This window comes from Sorex fumeus, unplaced genomic scaffold (assembly GCF_029834395.1).
Source record: "Sorex fumeus unplaced genomic scaffold, SorFum_2.1 ptg000098l, whole genome shotgun sequence".
NCBI lineage: Eukaryota > Metazoa > Chordata > Mammalia > Eulipotyphla > Soricidae > Sorex > Sorex fumeus.
This window is the reverse complement of record NW_026606155.1, coordinates 30,031,723-30,043,763: the sequence shown is the minus strand read 5'-3', so window position 1 is coordinate 30,043,763 and position 12,041 is coordinate 30,031,723. Positions and strand designations below refer to the sequence as shown.

At 43.6% G+C, this 12,041-nt stretch overlaps 1 protein-coding gene across 3 annotated transcripts in view; it reads left to right on the top strand.

The window, feature by feature from the left end:
- The window catches only part of FUT8 (fucosyltransferase 8), a 311,640-nt gene that overhangs the window by 42,861 nt on the left and 256,738 nt on the right, over positions 1–12,041 (top strand). For all 3 annotated transcript variants that reach the window (XM_056133859.1, XM_056133858.1, XM_056133857.1), the window contains one exon: positions 3,873–3,963. The gene's annotated coding sequence lies outside the window, so the exon portion shown is untranslated. Of the gene's footprint in view, positions 1–3,872; positions 3,964–12,041 lie in introns of those variants that run through there.

Genomic DNA, 12,041 nt, shown 5'->3' with positions numbered 1-12,041 from the left:
TTCCTCGTCAGTGTTATAAATGATGGCATCTTCCCATGTTGCTGCAATAGTGCCAAAGAGCTCCCAGTTGGTGGTAGTTCTGGCAGTTCTCTTCTTAAACTTTGCAGCCCTTTATCCTCACTCTGTGAAGTAGAATTTTGCACGAAGGAGATGGTGGTCTGTTTCTGTTTGGAATTTTGGGACAACAGCAACATTGGTCAGGCAAGACTGTCGATTGAATATGATGTGGTCAGTTTCGTTTTGGAACTGTCCACTGGGAGACTCCCGTGACCAATGTTTAGATTTGGCCTTCTGGAACTGTGAGTTACATGGATGGTCTTGGTCGACATGATGAACTCAAACAGTCTGTCATCCTGTTCGTTCCATTCTAGGCCATGGGTTCCTCTGTGGAGTTCTTTGGCTGATCTTCTCAGTCCTATCTTGGCATTAAAATCACTGACAATGATCTTGTAGAAGGTGTGGTTTTCTTTATAGAACTTCTCCAGCTCCAGGTAGAACTTCTCAATTTCTCCTTCATCGTAATTGGATGTTGGTGCATAGACAGTGAAGATAGAGACTGCCGGCAGCGAGCCACATCTATTCAAGTGTAATTGTTCGATTCAGGTTGTTAGGCATTTGAATGAATTAATGCTTATGGCCAGAAAGAACAGCAAAATACTTAAAATAACTGATAATAGATTTAAAGAAAGATATTGAGAGCAACACAGTAGTGATTGGAGACTTCAGCACACTGCTCTGTCACTTCTCAATAGATTAGGCTAAAGCTCAGTAAGGAAACAGTTGGTTTGAAGCAGTTGGAAGAGAGGAGTTTTTAATATACCTATCTACTTACCTACATATCTACCTACTTAGCTATGTATCTACCTACCTACCTACCTACCTACCTACCTACCTACCTACCTGCCTGCGGTCACTTTTCATCCCCCCAAATCCAAATACACCTTCTTTTCCAAAGCACATGGGACATTGTCTGACATAGACCTTATGCTGGGACAGAAAACATGCCTCCACATAGTCAAGAGGATGAAAATCATTCCAGCTATCTTCTTAGGCATGATGCACTGAAAATAGAAGTCAATCACAAACAGAAACAAAGAAATAAACTCTTGGAAATTAAACAGCTTGTTACTAAACAAGTGTGTCAGAGAAGAAATCAAAGAGGAAATCAAAGGATTCCTGTAGACAAATGAGAATGAGGATACAAGCAGCCCGAACTTTTGGGACACAGCAAAAGGGCTATTATGAGGAAAGTTTATAGCTATGCAAGCATTCATCAGAGGAAGGAAGAAAGGGCCTATGTAAATTGGAAAATAGCTCCAACAAAAGGAGCTCAGAACAGGTAGGAAGAATGAAATAATAAAAGAACAGAAATTAATGAACTGGAATTAAAAAAGACCTATGAATATATTTACCCAGTACCCCTCTGTATAAGGGTTAATAGCAAAGATATATAAGGAACTGGTAGAAGTTTACAAGAAAGAAAACATCCAACCCCATCAAAAAATGGGGAGAAGATCCAGCCCCATCAAAAAATGGGGAGAAAGAGTGAGCAGAAGAAATACAAATGCTAAAAGGCATATGAAAAAATGCTCTCCTCTAATCATCAGGGAGATGCAAATCTGAACAACAATGATATATCATCTCTCACCACAGAGATTGACACACATCAAAAAGAACAAGAACAACCAGTCCTGGCGTGGATTCAGGGAGAAAGGGACTCTCATTCATTGTTGGTGGGAATGCTGATGGGTCCAGCCTTTTTGGAAAGCAATATGGGCATTCCTCAATAAATTTGAAATTGAACTTCCGTACAACCCAGGCATTCTGCTTCTGGGAATATATCCTGGAGGTCCAAAAACACACAGCAGAAGTGCCATTTGCATTTCTTTGTTCATTGCAGCACTATTCACAATAACCAGAATCTGAAAAGAACCTGAATACCTTTGAATAGATGAGTAGGTCTAAAGAAATTTTTGTACATCTACACTACAGAATACTGTGCAGCTACCAGGGAAGATGAAGTCATGAAATTTGCTCATAAATGCATGGACATAGAGAATATCATGCTGAGTGAAGTGAGTCAGAGGGACAGGGGCAGACATAGAATGATTGCAGCTATTTGTGGAGTATAAAAAAAGAGTGTGTGACTAATACCCAAGGATAGTAGAAATAAGGGCCAGGAGAACTGGTATACTGTTGGAAGCTTGTCACAAGTGGTGGTGGGGGAGGCAGTTGGGGCAGAGAGGAATAGAGATGTTACTGGCGCCCGCTCGAGTAATTCGGCCATCAATGGGATGACAGTGATACAATGATACTTTTGGAATGGAGGAATTGAAGTTGGTGATCATGCTTTATTTCTGATCACCGAAAGTTGTTTTAGTATGCTTTGATGTCAGTGAAGAAAGATTGCTTCTAACAGTGAATTATAACAGCGTTTAAAAATAATCACATGTAACAATAAAATAACTGACAGAAACACATTTCCATAATGTATTGAGTCTGTGTATTATTCTTGGGTGTTTATACTCAGAGACTTGCACGTAAATAATCAGGGAATATTTGACCTATGGGGCAGAGAAGGGACCACTAGGACAATGATAGTTGAAAGTGATCACTCTGGACAAGAACTGAGTCTTGAAAGTAGGTAAAGGGAAAAACATAATAACCTTTCAATATCTGTATTGCAAAACATTATGCCCAAAAGGAAAGACAGAGTGAGAGAGAAAGAAGATATGTACCTGCCAGAGAAGCTGGCTGGGGTGGGGGTAGGGTGGTAGCAGGGAAACTGGGGGCATTTGTGGTGGAAAATGTACACTGTTGGAGCATTATATGATTGAAACCCAATTATGAAAAACTTTGAAACGATATACCTCATGGTAATTCAATGAAAAAAAATGAAAGAAAAAGATGTCTGTCTTAATTGTTACTTTCTATGTGTCAAACATGGTTATGTATGTATGGGAATGATAGTGACAAAAGAAGTAGGAGATACATTCTCTAATCAGAAAAACTGCATGTGATGGTACATCTGTAAGCCAGCCAATATTCTAAGAAAGATTGATGAAGTACAGAACTATTATACTTCCCATTCAGAGAAGTTATGGTGAGTTGAATTTTAGAAAGTTGAGAGAGATGCATTAATAAATAAAGAGGATAAGGGATAAAAGTCCCTGTTATGGAAAATAGGAATGGAGTGTTTCAGGCTGACAAGAATGAGCAAAATTGTTCTATAGAAAGCAAATTAAATGGCATGAAAGTGAATTTATATTGAAAAGAGATTATTTGTTTTATTGTTAATTTTTTTAAGAACTAATCAGGATGAAGGAGTTTTTGAGCATTAGTTAAAAAAGACAATTTTCAGATTGCCTAAATGTTAAAATAGCAAAAACATTTTGTGTTCACAGAGTAAGTTTTTATGTGTTTCTCCTTGCTTTATGATGCATTATGAAGAAAATTAAAATGCTGGGTTTCACTGCTGCTGAGTGTGATTTGCAAAATGAGGAAACATTTCCTTTTTTTGATTTTTGTTTTTACTTTTTTTGCCATACCTGGCAGTGCTTAGGAACCACTCTGGGTTTTGTGCTTAGGCACCAATCTTGGCAGTGCTTGGGAGACCATATGCTGTAAGGTGTTTTAGCCAGGATTCTGGCTGCAGCTACATCTAGGCAAATACTTTAACCTTTGTACTATCTCTCCAACCTCTAAAAAAAACATTTCTTACTGATACTTGAAAAGCACTGCTTGCAGAAGTGAATATACAAAAGCATTGCATGTTGTAACTAGGAAAAGGAAAAATTAAAAGCAATCAGAAAGGATAATGTTAACTAAAATTTGAGTAGGGCTGAATTTCATATATTTTTCTTTTATTCTAGGTTATAGCTTTCACTAAGAGGACAGCAATGATATTTTTTCATTCAAGACAAAGTGCTCTATTTCCTTTCTTGATTAACTGAACAAACTCAGGTCAGTATGTTTTGTGGTCAGCACATCTCTATTTCAATTGTATGTTAATGTTTAGAGAAATTAATATTTTCTGTCTAAAACTACATGTGTATTCTAGAGAAGTAGAAAGAATAAGACCATTTGTACTCTATTGCACTTAGTTAACAAATATTTTCTGATTACTTATTAAGCATATTCTGCAGTGCATGAATTGAAAAATATTTTACTTCCTATTTAACAGCTTTGTAATAGATAAAACAGATTGTGCTGAATATGAAGCATTATACTTAATTTAAAAAATATCTGGCCTAGAGGCTCAGAATGAGTACCACAGAAGTCCCATACAGTGTTGCTGGTGAGGAGTACACAGGGCCACATGGTAGTGATAGGGGTTACCATGCTTTATCCTGTTTGTTGCGGTTGTGGTGGAATTGAAATTAGTGCTTTACCCTTGACCTAGCTCATCAGCCTTGATTCATTGTTCTTTTGGTATCATTGAATGATTAAAGGTTTGAACAATTTGTCTTAAAATTTTTTGACATTTTTTATGTGACTTTGAAAAGTTTCTTGTTTAGATTTGGCATATATTAAAATTACTTGTTTTCAGTATTGTTTATGAAGTTTGACAGTTGCCAGGTGATGGACTCTTAGGGAGTTTCTAGGTTTTGGTGATTATTACATTTCTTTAAAGTTTTTTAAATTGTAATTATATATATATATATTTGTGTTGTTCAGTGATATTAAAAATCAGTTACATTGTGTAGTTATTAACATCATTCATCCCCATAACTTTTCTTCTTATAAAATTGAAACACTATGCCTTTTATTTTTTTTTTTTTTTTTTTTTTTTGCGCTTTATCCCCTGTGTTTTTTTTTTTTTTTTTTTTTTTTTTTATTTATTTATTGAATCACTGTGGGAAAGGTTACAAAGCTTTCAGGTTTATGTCTCAGTCATGCAAATATCAAACACATTTCCCTTTACCAATACTTATTTTTTACCATGAAGAACCCCAATAAAACCCCACCCCCCACCCCTCCCCGTCCCTGTGAAGCAGATGAATTCTAGTTAACACTCTATCTGCTTTGATTAGATTCATTGTTTCAATAAAAGATTCACCACTATTATTTAGAGTTTACCCCCCCCCCCAAATCAGACATGCTGAAAAAGCATTGTGAAGTGATTTGCTTTCTACGGCTGGGTTCAAGAATTAAATGTTGGTTTTGGATTTCTGCTCTTTTACCTATTGACCCTGGAAGTATTTCTACTGAAAGTCAGATAGTTAAGAAATTGGTTTCTGTGTTCTGGAGTCGTGGCCGTGCTGGAGAGCCGCTCGCGGGGGGCAACTGGTGACCTCGGTAGGGCGTGAAGGACGGACCAGAACGCCCCCCTTCCCATGAGGTTTTAGTCGCCCCCACACCCCCGGCTCATATCTGCTGTCCACAAGACCCCCATGTGGCCGCCATCTTTCTTTCCAGAGGGAGGAGGGCGGAAGGGAGCAACACCCTTTCCCCTCTGGGCAGAAATGATTGCCTGGATTAACGCATAGTCCTTTCACTTTTCTGCTCCAAGCTGCTGGGTTCTGCATTAAGCCCTTGTGCTTCTGGGGCTGTGGCCGTGCTGGAGAGCCGTTCGTGGGGGGCAACTGGTGACCTCGGTAGGGCGTGAAGGACGGACCGGAACGCCCCCCTTCCCATGAGGTTTTAGTCGCCCCCACACTCCCGGCTCATACCTGCTGTCCACAAGGCTCCCATGTGGCCGCCATCTTTCTTTCCAGAGAGGAGAGGGCGAATGGGGCAACACCCTTTCCCCTCCAGCAGACTTGATGGGCTGGATCAACGCATAGTCCGTTCACTTTTCTGCTCCAAGCTGCTGGGTTCTGCATTAAGTCCTTGTGCTTCTGGGGCCGTGGCCGTGCTGGAGAGCCGCTCGTGAGGGGTGACTGGTGACCTCGGTAGGGCGTGAAGGACGGACTGGAACGCCCCCCTTCCCATGAGGTTTTAGTCGCCCCCACACCCCCGGCTCATACCTGCTGTCCACAAGGCTCCCATGCGGCCGCCATCCTTCTTTCCAGAGAAGAGAGGGCGAATGGGGCAACACCCTTTCCCCTCCGGCAGACTTGATGGCCTGGATTAACGCATAGTCCTTTCACTTTTCTGCTCCAAGCTGCTGGGTTCTGCATTAAGTCCTTGTGCTTCTGGGACTGTGGCCGTGCTGGGGAGCCGCTCGTGGGGGGCAACTGGTGACCTCGGTAGGGCGTGAAGGACGGACCAGAACGCCCCTCTTCCCATGAGGTTTTAGTCGCCCCCACACCCCCGGCTCATACCTGCTGTCCACAAGGCTCCCATGTGGCCGCCATCTTTCTTTCCAGAGGGAGGAGGGCGGAAGGGAGCAACACCCTTTCCCCTCTGGGCAGAAATGATTGCCTGGATTAACGCATAGTCCTTTCACTTTTCTGCTCCAAGCTGCTGGGTTCTGCATTAAGCCCTTGTGCTTCTGGGGCTGTGGCCGTGCTGGAGAGCCGCTCGTGGGGGGCAACTGGTGACCTCGGTAGGGCGTGAAGGACGGACCGGAACGCCCCCCTTCCCATGAGGTTTTAGTCGCCCCCACACCCCCGGCTCATACCTGCTGTCCACAAGGCTCCCATGCGGCTGCCATCCTTCTTTCCAGAGAAGAGAGGGCGAATGGGGCAACACCCTTTTCCCCTCTGGGCAGAAATGATGGCCTGGGTTAACGCATCGTCCGTTCACTTTTCTGCTCTAAGCTGCTGGTTTCTGCATTAAGTCCTTGTGTTTCTGGGGCTGTGGCCATGCTCCAAACTTAACTCTGATTTTCAGGGAGAAAGATTGGGTGGTTTACTTCTCATTGATCACTTTGTATATAGAGAGATGTCGCGCGGCCGCATAAGCGGCCGCGCGGTTTTGAGAAAAAGTCCTCGTTCCCGCCTACTCGAGCTGTGTTTGTAGAGGCTTCTGGTCACCAGGGTTCCATCTGGGGGAGGCGGGATGCGGCGCCTACTCCATCTGGAACTTCCCGGTGCTCTCGGCCCTTTTTGGAACCTGTTTTTTCTTTTTTCTTTTCCTCCGGGATCCCGCACCCTCCATGTGTTCCTTCTCTTATTCTGAACGTTTCAAAGATGGCGCTGGGGGGCGGGCTGTGGGCATGACTTCCGGGATCAGAGGTTACCTGGGAGGTGTAGTCCGGCAGATTTGAGAAAAAGTCCTCGTTCCCGCATACTCGAGCTGTGTTTGTAGAGGCTTCTGGTCACCAGGGTTCCATCTGGGGGAGGCGGGATGCGGCGCCTACTCCATCTGGAACTTCCCGGTGCTCTCGGCTCTTTTTGGAACCTGTTTTTTCTTTTTTCTTTTCCTCCGGGATCCCGCACCCTCCATGTGTTCCTTCTCTTATTCTGAACGTTTCAAAGATGGCGCTGGGGGGCGGGCTGTGGGCATGACTTCCGGGATCAGAGGTTACCTGGGAGGTGTAGTCCGGCAGATTTGAGAAAAAGTCCTCGTTCCCGCATACTCGAGCTGTGTTTGTAGAGGCTTCTGGTCACCAGGGTTCCATCTGGGGGAGGCGGGATGCGGCGCCTACTCCATCTGGAACTTCCCGGTGCTCTCGGCCCTTTTTGGAACCTGTTTTTTCTTTTTTCTTTTCCTCCGGGATCCCGCACCCTCCATGTGTTCCTTCTCTTATTCTGAACGTTTCAAAGATGGCGCTGGGGGGCGGGCTGTGGGCATGACTTCCGGGATCAGAGGTTACCTGGGAGGTGTAGTCCGGCAGATTTGAGAAAAAGTCCTCGTTCCCGCATACTCGAGCTGTGTTTGTAGAGGCTTCTGGTCACCAGGGTTCCATCTGGGGGAGGCGGGATGCGGCGCCTACTCCATCTGGAACTTCCCGGTGCTCTCGGCTCTTTTTGGAACCTGTTTTTTCTTTTTTCTTTTCCTCCGGGATCCCGCACCCTCCATGTGTTCCTTCTCTTATTCTGAACGTTTCAAAGATGGCGCTGGGGGGCGGGCTGTGGGCATGACTTCCGGGATCAGAGGTTACCTGGGAGGTGTAGTCCGGCAGATTTGAGAAAAAGTCCTCGTTCCCGCATACTCGAGCTGTGTTTGTAGAGGCTTCTGGTCACCAGGGTTCCATCTGGGGGAGGCGGGATGCGGCGCCTACTCCATCTGGAACTTCCCGGTGCTCTCGGCCCTTTTTGGAACCTGTTTTTTCTTTTTTCTTTTCCTCCGGGATCCCGCACCCTCCATGTGTTCCTTCTCTTATTCTGAACGTTTCAAAGATGGCGCTGGGGGGCGGGCTGTGGGCATGACTTCCGGGATCAGAGGTTACCTGGGAGGTGTAGTCCGGCAGATTTGAGAAAAAGTCCTCGTTCCCGCATACTCGAGCTGTGTTTGTAGAGGCTTCTGGTCACCAGGGTTCCATCTGGGGGAGGCGGGATGCGGCGCCTACTCCATCTGGAACTTCCCGGTGCTCTCGGCTCTTTTTGGAACCTGTTTTTTCTTTTTTCTTTTCCTCCGGGATCCCGCACCCTCCATGTGTTCCTTCTCTTATTCTGAACGTTTCAAAGATGGCGCTGGGGGGCGGGCTGTGGGCATGACTTCCGGGATCAGAGGTTACCTGGGAGGTGTAGTCCGGCAGATTTGAGAAAAAGTCCTCGTTCCCGCATACTCGAGCTGTGTTTGTAGAGGCTTCTGGTCACCAGGGTTCCATCTGGGGGAGGCGGGATGCGGCGCCTACTCCATCTGGAACTTCCCGGTGCTCTCGGCCCTTTTTGGAACCTGTTTTTTCTTTTTTCTTTTCCTCCGGGATCCCGCACCCTCCATGTGTTCCTTCTCTTATTCTGAACGTTTCAAAGATGGCGCTGGGGGGCGGGCTGTGGGCATGACTTCCGGGATCAGAGGTTACCTGGGAGGTGTAGTCCGGCAGATTTGAGAAAAAGTCCTCGTTCCCGCATACTCGAGCTGTGTTTGTAGAGGCTTCTGGTCACCAGGGTTCCATCTGGGGGAGGCGGGATGCGGCGCCTACTCCATCTGGAACTTCCCGGTGCTCTCGGCTCTTTTTGGAACCTGTTTTTTCTTTTTTCTTTTCCTCCGGGATCCCGCACCCTCCATGTGTTCCTTCTCTTATTCTGAACGTTTCAAAGATCAACACTATGCCTTTTAAACAGTGACTCTCCGTTCTTCTAATCCTTGTCAAGCACCTTTATATTTTACTGTATCTATGACTTTAACTACTCTAAGTAGCTCTTACGAGTTAACTCTTAAGATACTTGTCTTTTTCTGACTGTCTTACTTTTCTTAGCATAATGTCCTCAAAGCTCATTTATACTGCAAAAGTTTGTGAAATATGAAAAAAATAATTGAATAACTGTGAGATACAAAGTTACAAAGTTGTTCATGATTGAGTTTTAGTAGTACTGTTGTTGAGTACCCATCTCATCACTAGTATTTGTTTCCCTCCACCAATGTCCCTGATCCCAAGATTGCCTCTATGGCAGAATTTTTTTCTTTTTTCCTTTTAGGTACTGTGATTTGCAATATTGTTACTGAAAGGATATACATGAAGGACTTCAGCGATCACTTCCCACTATCATTGCCATAGTGATTCTTTCTCTGACCTAACCTCTCTCCTCTCATTGTGTCAAACTTTTTACAAAGAAATAGTCCCCTTGGCCTTCATTTCTATTGACTTTGGGTATTATTTTCCTGTTATGTTTCTTTATATCTGTCAAATAAATGTGATCCTTCTATGTCTATCTCTCCCTTTGATTTATTTTACTCAGCATGATACTCTCCATGTTTACATGTAACAGCTAATTTCATTTTTTTCGAATGGCTACATAGTATTTCATCTTATTGATGTACCATAGCTTCTTTTTTTTTTTAATCATTTTTTTTATTAGTGAAACACCATGAGGTACAGTTATAGACTTATAAATTTTTGTGCTTGGGTTTCAGTTATACAATGATCAAATACCCATCCCTCCACCAGTGCCCATCCTCCCCACCACGGGTCCTAGCATCCCTCCCACCCCCCATCCTCCCCCACCCCACCATCCCACCCTGCCGCTGTGGCAGGGCATTCCCCCTTGTTCTCTCTCTCTTCTTTTGGGTACTGTGTTTTGCCAGAGAGGCATTGAGTGGCAATCATGTTTGGTCTATAGACTGCTTTTAGCAGTACCATAGCTTCTTTATCCACTTGTCTGTTCTTGAGTTTCCAGGTTTTGGAGAAGTTTTTTTTTAAGGCTGAATTTCATTGTGTGTAAATGCTGCACTTATCTATTCACCATTTGGTGGACTCTTGTTTGTCTTGTGAATTATGCTTTATGAACACAGCCATCAACTTTTCTCTTTGAGAAAAGAGATTATTATGAGAAATATAAATGGCCAAACGCACATTAAAAATTTCTCTACATCGCTAATCATCAGGGAAATGAAAACCAAAACAGCAGTGAGGTATCTCACACCACAGAGACTGGCACACATCAAAAAGAACAGGAACAACTAGTGCTGATGTGGATTCAGGGAAAAAGGGACTTTCATTCATTGTTGGTGGAATGCCAACTGGTTCAGCCTTTTTGGAAAACAATACGGACATTCGTCAAAAAAACTAGAAATTGAGCTTCTATATAACCCAGCAATACCAGTTCTGGGAATATATTCCAGGGGTCCAAAAAAAGCACAGTAGAAATGACATCTGCATTTATAAGTTCATTGCAGCACTGTTCACATTAGCTAAAATGTGGAAACAATTTGAGTGCACGAGAACAGATGAAACTCTGGTACATCTACACAATGGGATACTATGCAGCTGTTAGGAAAGATGAAGTCATGAGATTTGCTTATAACTGCATGGATATCTCAGTGATGGGTTCTTCTGTCGGTTCCTTCATGGATGAGGCTCATCTGAGCATGTGGAGAGTGGCCTTGAGTATGGCCGTGGTTGGGTTCTGGAGGTTTTCAGCTCCCGGGACTCTGCTTGGGGCAGGGAGGGAAACTTAACCCACCCCCCTGCGAGGTGCCCTGGTGAAGACAGCCTGGTGCAGGGAATATAAAAATAATAAAATAAATATTTTTTATTTTAATATAGAAATAATAAAAAAGTAAAAAATTTTCTCCTTGAAACCCTATTTTTCTATTCTTTGGTATAAATACATAGAGGTGGAATTACTGGATCATTCAGTAATTCTTTTTTGTTTTTTTCCTTGTTTTTGTATTTGGAGCCATAGCACAGTTGTAGGGTGTTTGCCTTGCTAGCCGCTGGCCAGGCCGAGTCGGGTTCAGTTTCTTTGCCTCTCTTGGAGAGCCCGGCAAGCTACTGAGAGTATCTCTCCTGCATGGCAAGCCTGGCAAGATACCCGTGACATATTCGATATACCAAACACAGTAACAACAAGACTCACAATAGAGATGTTACTGGGCCCGCTCGAGCAAATAGATGAACAATGGAAGGACAGTGCTACAGTGTATTTGGACCACACCTGACTGTGCTTAGGAGTTATGCTTGACTCTGCTTAGGAATCACTCCTGGGGATCCCTATACTATCTCTTTGACCCTTAGTTATATTTTTATTATGATTATGATTATTTTGTGGTTGAGGGAGTCTTTTCCCACATAGCAATATGGGCCCAGGTGGCACCGGCCTGACCGTTCAGTGCTAGTGCCTGATGATGTGGTGCTGCCAGGGTGGAGGTAGAGGATGCTGTGCTGCGGCTTGAATTTGAAGCTTTGTGCATGCAGGATATGTACTCTAGCTCTTTAAACTATCTTTCTGGCCTTATATTCAAGTCTTTTAGGGACCACAGTACTGTCTTCCATAGTGGTGATATCCTTTTAATATTTCACCTAAACAGTTCTTAAGAATTCTTCTTCTCCGCATCATCATTACCATTTTTGTTTTTTTTGTATTTGAGAGTAACCTTCTGACTACTTTTAAGGTGCTGTAACAGTTTATTTTTGATTTGTGTTTTCCTAATGGTAGTCAATGTTGAGCCTCTTTTCATGTTCTTCATTGACCATTTTAAATTGTTGTTAGGGGGTGATATCTTTGGAAAAATGTCTATTCAAGTCATTCAGTTTGGATCAGGTTGCT